Below are 10,440 nucleotides of genomic sequence, written 5' to 3' on the forward strand. Positions count from 1 at the left end.
CAGGGGCTGTTTACAGTAGAAAAGTTACAGCTGAAGGAAGGTCATGTGTACACACACACACACACACACACACACACACACACACACTAGTGAATAGGCTCTTCACTGCAGAAGAATACAAGGCACTGCAGGACGATACAAGTCTGTGCCCCTCACCTCACTCATAGTTAAAGTCTTGACTCTCAGTGGGTAATATTAGGGTGGGGCCTTTGAAACTTTTGCTGTTGAAAGGTGGGGTCCTCACCGCTGGGATCCATGTCCTCACAAAAGAGCCCAGAGCTGGTGTGGTGGCGCTCAGGAGGAAGAGGCAGGAAAATCAGGAGTTCAATATCGTCTTGGGTAACACAGTGAGGCTGAGGATGACCTTGGCTATACAGGAGACCTACTGAGAAAAAAGTGGTGTTGGGGGTGGGGTGGGGGAAGGTAAGCACCAGCCCTGAAAGCTCCTGCCACAAAGGGGTTTAAGGATCGAGTCTCAAAACACCCAGGCCAAGTGGGCATCTTGATCTCAGTCTCCCAAATCATAAAAAGTAGATTTTTGTCACTCACCAGCTACCCTGTGTGTAGTAGCTTATTACAAACATCCTGCACAGGCTTGTGATGGTGTGGACCCAGACCGAGCCCCTGGAGGATAGGAAGGCATCAGGTTCATTTCTGTGTTCCCACCCCAGCACAGTGCAAGGGGAGAAAGGAGTCTGGCAACCGCAGCCCATGGTTCACTATTCATTGAACACTGGACACCTGCAGGAATGACTTCAGAGACAACACTTTGCCCGAGTTTGACACCCTCAAGGTCAGCAAGAGGGTGTGGCTAATGGCTAAGAGATTGAGATAAAGGAGGTTATTGTGCTAGAGGCCTTGAGGCCTTGCACTGTGACGTGGGGCTTTTATTCTGAGTGTGATAGCAGACCGTGGAGTAGTTTCAGGAGGAAACAAGCTTGCCAAAGTCCACTTGGCTGTCCTGTGGTGGAAGAATGGTGCACCACTGAGCTTTCTGTTGCGATGACGAAATACCTGAGGGCGTCAACTGAAAAGAAGAAATGTTTACTTTGGCTCTGCAGAAGTCTTAGCCCGTGGCTGCCTCACTCCCACGTGATGAGGCAGAATATCATGATGGAGAGGGCCATGTGGAGTGAAGACACTACCTCATGGTGACGGAAAAGGATCGGGTGGGGGAGGGTGGGGGAGGAAGGAGGAGAGAGACTGACACCAGGGACAGATGTCGTTCCAAAGAGCACACCCCAAAGATCTCCTTTCATCCATATCTCACTTCCAATACTGAGTCCCTGGAGCCCATCATAGTATGGACACATCAACGGATCAGTCCATCAGGTCTGCACCCCATGAGCCAGTGCCGACTCAAAGGGCTGCCTCTGTTTGAGGATCAAGAGTTAACAATAAGCCTTCAGGGGACATTTCTAGATTCAAACTGTTGTTGTTTAATGTTGACATGTTCCCTGGCAGGCTTGCAGAGCAACTGCTAGTCCGACAAGAACAGCTGTGGGTCCCTGCAAGATCTCCAGGGTGGCAGGCTGATCCTGCCATGTGACCCGGAGAGCAGGTGGGTGGGTGTGGCGGATAATAGTAAATAGACGTAAGGCTAAACATAAAGGTAAACATTTATTACTTAAAGAAGAGGGAGACAGAGAGACATGAAAACAGACATAGAGACACACAAAAGACACACATGCACACGCAGAGAGGGACAGAAGAGGGGTTAAGATGGCGACCAGGAGGTCAGAAGTGGCTGGGAGTGGGCGTGGCTTGCCCTTAAAGGGACCAGACCCAAAGGAATAACACAAACCATAGTGGAAGTTTTGGGATGGGGAGACTCCTGAGACAAGCGTAGACTCTGCAGTAACCCAGGCAGGAGGTATGAACAGCCAGCCCAGTGGGGAAGGGAGCAGATGGGAGCCAGGTGGGGGTGTAACTCTGATGCAGGCTGAAGAACATGCTAATGGACTGACCATGAGGCGGCAGGAAAAGGGCCGGGACTCGTGAATTCAGGAGTACTGGGGTTGTGATAATGCCATCTCAAGGTGGGTCAGGGGAACTGAGCAAGTTCAGTGTGGACTGCTTAGGCCATATCGGCAGAGCCAGCAGGAGTAATGGATATGGGAGCCCAGCACCCAGGGGAGGAAAGGGTGACAGGTACATATCGGCCATTATCTGAGTGAGGAAGAGGGACCATGGCCCCCAGATATCCCTCAGCCTTTACTGCGGAAGGATTTAACTTATGCCTCAGTGCCCCTGGGGACAAGTTCCAGCACGCCCATGCATACCAAGGTGCACTAAGGTGCAAATCCCTGTGTGCACACATTTGCACACATAACTTGCACATGCCCTCCCATATCCTGTGTTATTAATTCTCTTGGCAGCTCTGGGAGGGAGCCCAGGACCTTGCACGTGCTAGACAAGCATTCTACCTCTGAGTCCCTCCTTATACTTTAAATTGCTGGTAGAGTACTTAATGCCTAAGACAAGGTTATGTTTATTTGCCGTCGGACAGGGTCTCGCTGTGTTTCCCAGGCTGGGCTCAAACTCTTGGGCGCAAAGGATCGTCTGCTCTCAGCCTCCTGAACAGCTGAGCAGCGGGTGGGAAGCAGTGCGCCCAGCTTCTGTCTTGCACAGAGGCTGTCTTAACAGTTGTGTTGTTCAGAGAACAGCAAGGGAAAAGCCTGTACTTCCTTAGCCACAGTTCTAGTAGCTATGCACATATGAGCAGGAGCACCTGTCTAAGCATGCACAGACGGAGGCTGGAAGTCAATGTCACGTGTCTTTATCACTCTGCACCTTATATTAAAAGCTGTCCTTTTACATTTCTTTATTTTGTGACAGGGGATGAGCAGGTGTCTGGAGGTCATAGAGCAACTGTCAGGAACCATTTCTCCCCTTCCATCACATGGGCTTCAGGGATGATACCCTAGGCTCTGAGATGGCAGCAAGAATCTCTGCCTGATGACTCGCTTGCAGCCCTCTCCACTTTAGTGTTACTGTTATTGGGGGTCTTCTATTTTCCTTCTTCTTCTTCTTCCTCCTCCTCTTCTTCCTCCTCCTCTTCCTCCTCCTCCTCCTCCTCCTCCTCCTCCTCCTCCTCTTCTTCTTCTTCTTCTTCTTCTCCTTCTCCTTCTCCTTCTCCTTCTCCTTCTCCTTCTCCTTCTCCTTCTCCTTCTCCTTCTTCTTCTTCTTCTTCTTCTTCTTCTTCTTAACTTTTTATTTAGTGATTTTTGAGTAGGGCTTCTCTGGATAGCTCTGGTCATCCTGTAAATTACTTTGTAGACCAGGATTGCCTTATCCTCAGACATCTGCTGCCTTCTGCCTCCCGAAGCTACTGTTAAAGGTGTGAGTCACCACATTCAGCTCGGCTTTTTTCCTTTCCTTCTTTTTTTAAAAAATTATTTAATTCAATGTACATTGTGGAGGGTGTCAGGTCCCTTGGAACTGGAGTTACAGACAGTTGTGAACTGTCACATGGGTGCTTGGAATTGACCCAGGTCCTCAGGAAGAACAGACAGGGCTCTTAACCGCTGAACCGTTTCTCCTGCTCTTCTTTGTCCTTTTTGAGACAGGATCTCACTGTGTGACCCTGGCTGGCCCTGAGACTCATTCTGTAGACCAGGCTGGCCTCAAACTCACAGCAATCCACCTGCCTCTGCCTCTGCCTCCTGAGTGCTGGGGTTAACAGCGTCACATCTGGCCTCCACCCGAGTCTGGAGTTACAGGTGTGCACAGCCACACCTCGCTTTTGCAAGTGAGTTGGGGATCTGAACTCAGGTCCTCATGATGGTACAATCAGCACTTTACCCACCAAGCCATCTCTCCAGCTCTCCCTGAATCTAATCCACATTTGGTTGATCCAAGGACGAAGAATCCAGATGTGAAGAGCCAGCAGTGTACAGGCAGCCGTCAGGCTGGCCCTCGAGGTGCTGGGGGCTAGTTCTGAGGTGGTTTAAGAATCTTTCACGGTTGTGGTTTTTTTTTTTTTTTTTTTTTTTACTTATTTTTTCCCCGTATTCTAGAAAAGCAAGCCACTTCAGAGTCACGTGTGCAGCTCCTCTTTCATCCATCGGAAGAGCAACCCTGTCCTCTCAACAGGAAATAAGCCCTTGCATTTTATGGGCACTCCAGGGCACTCCCTGGTGACCTGCCTCCCTGGCAGACTGCCACACAAGCCTCATGGACTGGGATTCCCCACCATACTTGGCAGAAAGCTGCCGCTGTCCTGAGAGAGGGACAGGCAGAGGTGGGACCCACTGCTCCAAAGCCCTGAACTTCATCTTCCTGGAAGCTGTGGTGACAGCCTTGTCCCAGCAGGTGTCCCACGTGGCATGGGTTAGCCACCTGTCCTCAGGAATGCAGGGGTTGTGGGGACAACAGCTCTCATCTTTCCCTTGCTGACAAACTCTCTTTGGTCCACCTTCCCCCACCCGATGGGATCATTTACCTTGTCTTGAGAATCAAGCCTGCACAGCAGCATGTACCAAAGATTTTCTGATACCCAGAGCAAAGATAGAACTGGCGGACACCTCTCAAGTCAGGGCCGGAGATACAGTGAAGGTGACCCTGATGTAATTGGGCCCAAAGAATGAGTGAGGACGCAAGAGAAAGATTGGAAAGCTAGTCCCAACCGCAGTGGCTCACTGTAGGCCCTGCCGTTCTTTTCTTCCCTGAACACTAGAACCTCTAAATCATCAGGGTGACCCCTCTTCCCATCACATTTGAAAACAGAATAACCCCTGTGCATGGGTCTGTCTTGAGGGAGGAGGTCGCCATGTGTCAACAGTAGCATAAAAAGAGTTAAATCTGGGCTGGAGAGATGGCTCAGAGGTTAAGAGCACTGCCTGATCTTCCAAAGGTCCTGAGTTCAATTCCCAGCAACCACATGGTGGCTCACAACCATCTGTAATGAGGTCTGGTGCCCTCTTCTGGCCTGCAGACATACACACAGACAGAATACTGTATACATAATAAATAATTTTTTTTTTAAAAAAAGAGCTAAATCTTCCAAGTACGGAAAAAAAGAGCTAAATCTGGATTTGAGAGGCTCTGTAGACTTATAACCAGTTCTCTCCAGGCCCTGACTGTTGGAGCAGAGTGGGCTCCACTGGTGGGGAGAAGTGGAATTGTGGCATGTGGCTCCTAGATTTTGTGGGCATAGACGGGGAGGGAGGCTTGCTTATGTTTGTTTGAGACAGGGTACCAAAGCAGATCAGAAGAGTGCATTGGATCTCGTGAAACTATAATTACTGGATGGTACATGTGGGTCCTAGGAATAGAACCCAGGTCCTCTGTAAAATCAGAAAGTGCTCTTAACCACTGAACCATCTCTCTAGCCCTAAAAAGGAAATACCATTGACTGTGACATAATTGTAGATTCACGGGAAGTTGGAAGAAATATACAAGAATGTCACACTCAAATCCCCCCACCATGTTAGTATCTTATGAAATTTCACCATAATTATATCAAACGAATGGAATCCATGATGGCACTAGGCAGAGGGCTAACTCGGACCCTACCAGCTTTCCTAGAACTCACGTGTGTGTGTGGTCCCATGCACTCCTATCCCATCTGAATATATATATATCATTCTATTACCACAATCAAGATGGCAAACTGCTCCTCACCAAGTCCCCTTGCATTTGTTACTTTTTCATTGCTGTCCCCAAACACCCGACACAAACAACTTAAAGCTGGAAAGATGTATTTGTGTCACAGTTTCAGAGCTTTCGGTCCACTGTCTCTGATTCTGCTGATTCTGGGTATGTGATGAAGGAAAATATCATGGGCATAGGAGCACGTGGAAGAGGCTGTGCATCGCATGCGGACAGGAGCAGAGAGTAAGGAAGAGGGTGTCAGGGAAAGATATAGCCCCCAAAGACATGGCCCAGGAAACTACATCCTTCACTGAGGCCCAGCCCCTCCCTTCACTCCTTCCCAGGAGAACAACCAATCATCTTATGAATCTAGCAAGGGAGTCAACCCTTTGATTACGTTAGAGCCTTTATAATCTAATCATTTCTGCAAACACCCCCAGAGACACCAAGAGCTGTGCTTTAAATCTTCTAGATGGTTTTCAGTCAAGTTTATTTCTCAGTAGAGTTAAAGTTGGCAATCAAGGTTCACCAGCATGGGCTGGAGAGATGGTTAAGTGGTTATGAGCACTGGCTGCTCTTCCAGAGGGCCCAGGTTGGATTCAGCGCACACACGGTGACTCACAACTCTCTGAAACTCAAGCTCCAGGGGATCTGAGGCTCTCTTCTAGCTTCTGAAGGCACCAGGCATGCACACAGTATGCATACACACATGCAGGTAAAATACTTATGCACATGAAATATTTCTAAAAGTTGGAGTTGTATCAGGGGTATCACAAAGTGTGTAACCCTCCATACAGCACAGTTCCTTGGATTCCCACTCCATCACTCACTGCAAAACCTTTTGATTACCAGGAAGTGGTCATAGAGTAAATGAGGCTGGTTAGTTTACCCATTCACCCAGGGAAGGGCATTGGGACTATTTCTGGTTTGGGCTGTTTTAATTCCAGCTGCAAGGCATATGTATATACAGGCCTCTCTACACATGAGAAGCTTCACTTCTTTAGGTTAAATAAATCCAAGGGTACAACTGCCGGTTTGCAGGGTGATGCTTGCTTATTTTATTTTTATTTTTATTTTTATGTTTTTTTTTCAAGACAAGGTTTTTCTGTGGCTTTGGTGCCTGTCTTGGAACTAGCTCTTGTAGACCAGGCTGGCCTTGAACTCACAGAAATCTGCTTGCCTCTACATCCTGAGTGCTGGGATTAAAGGCGTGCACCACCATCACCTGGCTTGCTTATTTTATTGTTTTAATTTCTTAGCCTTTAATTTTTTTCTATGTGTGTGGGTGTTTTGCCTGAATGTATGTGTGTGTATCATCCATGTGTGCTTGGAGTGAAGAGTGATGGGTCCCTTGAAAATGAACAATTATGAGTGCTGGAAATTCAGCCCAGGTTCTCTGGAAGAGCAGAGCAGTCAGTGCTCTTAAGCACTGAGCCATCTTCCCAGCACACCACCTGCCCCGCCCCCCCCCAAAAACTTGCCCTTGCCTTTTTTTGATGATAGGTCTCACTGTGTTGCCCTGGTTGGCCTGGAATTCAGTGTGTTGGCTTATGGAGATACACCTGCCTCTGCCTCTGCCTCCTAGTGCTGGAGTTAAAAGAGTTCGTCACCATGGCCAGCCAAACACCTTTTCTTTCCAAGAGACCTATCTCTGGTAGTCCTTATGTTGATGAAAAGCAAAGGACGCTAATAGAACTGAACCACCCCATTTCTCCACAGCCTCACCAGCACTGGATGTGGTGACTCTTTTCCCTTTGACCTTGTGGTGGGTGAACAGTGGCTGAGGCTCTTCCCATTCCCTCCAGAAGTGAGAGTAGATTCCAGTTCCTCCACACCTCCCAGGACCGCCTCTATCAGTCTTTAATGTTGAATATTCTAATATGTAACTGAACCTCGGAGCGGTTTTGATTTGCATTTCCCTCATGAATAATAACACCGAGCCTTTTTCCAGGTGCTCATCTGCCATTCACAAGTCTTCTTTGGAGAAGCATGTGTTTCAATATTTGCTCAATTAACTTTTTAAAGTCTTTCATTGCTGGGGGTTGCTCATGAGCTTTCATATGCTAAGTGAGCTTCGCCTTCCGTTTTTGTTTCAATTTGCTTTTACACATGTGTTCTGTCAGATTTTTACAAATTGGACTGTTTACCTCCTTGTTGAACTGTGAATTCTTTATATATTTGAAACCAGGTCCTTGGTCAGATGTACATTGTCTGAGTTTCTTGTAGTCAAAGTCTTTCCCTTACATGACTAATATTTTCTCCAGGGTCTTATAGGCCCTGCCACCAATATTGGCAGTCATTTCGCCTGGCTAAATAGCCCCACAAGGGCAAGGATGGTCTTCCTATTGTGTCCTAGCAGAATGGGCACATGAGAACTTATTCAATGCCCAGCTGTCCCCCACTATTTCATGGCTGTTGGAGGTGCAGGAGACCCGGGAAGGAGGGCCTCAGAGCAGCCTGTTTCAAATTTTCAGGCCAGCAGTAAGGAGGCCTAGAGTCTGGGGCTTAGATGGAGTACAGGTAAGATGCAAGGTGAGGCAGGCATAGCCAATAGGGGGGAAAGTGGGCCAGAGAGGCTCTGTCAGGATGCTCTGATCTCTTCTACCAGCAAAATCATCTTGCAGAGGCTACATAGTCCTTCCTGCCCAAAGTCAGGGGATCCTGACAACTTCAGTAGGAAACTGACTTGGGTGTATGTAAGATAGAGGGGAGGGTCCAAAGCACTTTGTTGGTTCCTTTGTCTTTAGTGTTTTCAGCTTGCATGCATGATGACACATACCTGTGCATGGCTATAGTGCTTGGTATGTATCTATATAGAATGTGGTACTAGGACCCAGGATTTGTGTCTGCCTGGCTTGTATGGATGCAGGGTCTAAGTGATAGAGGCCTTCCAATGCTATAATAAAGCAACAACTTCATCTCTGGGAGTGGCAGGCACTGTCATGTGTGGTACCTCATGCCCTTCCTGTTCACCCTGTCAGGTCTCACTGAATCCAATTGTTCTCTCCTTTCTGGCTGTGCCAAGCTCTCTCTATAGCAAACCAGAGTGTAGCAATTTCCAAGCAGTTTGGCTAGTTCCTTTAAGTCCTCGTGTGTGCATGTGTGTGTGAGTGTATGCATTCATATGTATTGGCATGGGCACACGTACGTTCATGGCATGAGTGTGGGGATCAGAGGACAAACTTCTGTGTGGATTGCGGCCTTCCATCTTGTTTGTAACAGGGTCTTTTTTATGTTCAGTTTCGGGACCAGGCTAGTGCTGGCCTTTGAGCTTCTGGAAGTCCTCATGTGTAACATGATGGCTGGCTTGCGCCATCTGTAACATGAGGGGCCGGCTTGTTGGTGTATCTGTCCCACCCAGCACCCCACAACCAGCATACCCCAAAGAAAATCACAGAGTCCACATTAGGTTATAAACTGATTGTCCCATTTGCTCAGTCTTCTTGTTAACTCTTATAGTTTATATTAACCCATTATTCTGATCTATGTTAGCCATATGGCTTGGTACCTTTTTCAGCTGTCAGCTCACATGTTGCTTCTTCGGTGATCTGGGCAGGAATGGTGGAGGGAGCTCCCTGCTTCCCAGAATTCTCCTGTTTTCATTGCATCACCTCTACTTCCTGTCTGGTTTTTCCACCTATACTTCCTGCCTGGCCAATCAGCATTTATTTAAAATATGATTGGCAGATTACAGACAATTCTCCTACACCATTTCCCCCTCTTTTTTTTTATAACAAAGGAAAATATCCATAGTCCATTTTTTGGGAATGTGGGCATAGTTTTCCAGGCTACTTCCTGCTGATTGGGGGCGCTGATAATCTTATAGGGACCTAAAGAAAATTTAGAGTTATAATCATGTACTGACTGGAGTATCCTGTGAATTTCAATCATCTCAGGCAGCAGTCTTGAATCATTTCTGGATGAGCCCAGACATCCCAGGCCATTTGTTCCTACTGGAGATTTTTAGGTGGTCTTCCTTGGTCAAACTGGATTTTTCTTAACTCAGAATGAATCCACAGCCTCTCATTTCCTGTGGAAACAAAAAAAAAAACTCTTCTCCAAAGTAGCATACCTTTTGACTCAATTTTGAAGCCAAGGTATTTTCAAAATATCTATCTTGGATTAATTCAGCAGCATTTATAAGCAAATATCTTTTAGCAGCTGGTGCTCCTTCCTCAGCTTTCAAATAATTTAAAGAGAGCATAATAGCATTCAGTATCAAGATCCTCTGTGTATTTTCCATCTTTGTGTGGTTTTATTTTAACCTCTATTTCTTTTACTTTTACTTTTTGAGAGATGTTCTCTGTGTATCTTTGTCCTGGAATAACTCTGTAGACCAGGCTGTCCTTGAATTCACAGAGATCCATCTGTCTCTGCCTCCCCTCTGTCTCTGCCTCCCCTCTGTCTCTGCCTCCCCTCTGTCTCTGCCTCCCCGGTGCTGAGATTAAAGGCGTGTGCTACCACACCTTGAAGTCACAGAGGTCAATCTACCTCTGCCCCTTAAAGTCACAGAGGTCAATCTACCTCTGCCTCCCAGGCATTGGGATTGAAGGTGTGTAGCACCACACCCAACTACTCTCTTTCTTTCTTTTTAACTTTAAGAACTTTAACTTTTAGCCTACAGATATTTTTAACACACTGTAAACCATTTAGAGGTTTTCTTTGTCTTTGAATCTCTCTTTACTGTATATCTCTCTTTTTCTGACCACATGAGTCTTTAATTTACTAAGCAATATCAGTAGGACTAAAGCCATGACTTTGACGGCTAGATCCAGCCCATTCCTTAGCTTTCCAGCCTCATGGCAGAGGTACCGCTGGAGCCATTTTTATTGCCACAACTCTGTG

This window comes from Myodes glareolus, chromosome 19 (genome assembly GCF_982192425.1).
Source record: "Myodes glareolus chromosome 19, mMyoGla1.1, whole genome shotgun sequence".
NCBI classification, from domain to species: Eukaryota; Metazoa; Chordata; class Mammalia; order Rodentia; family Cricetidae; genus Myodes; species Myodes glareolus.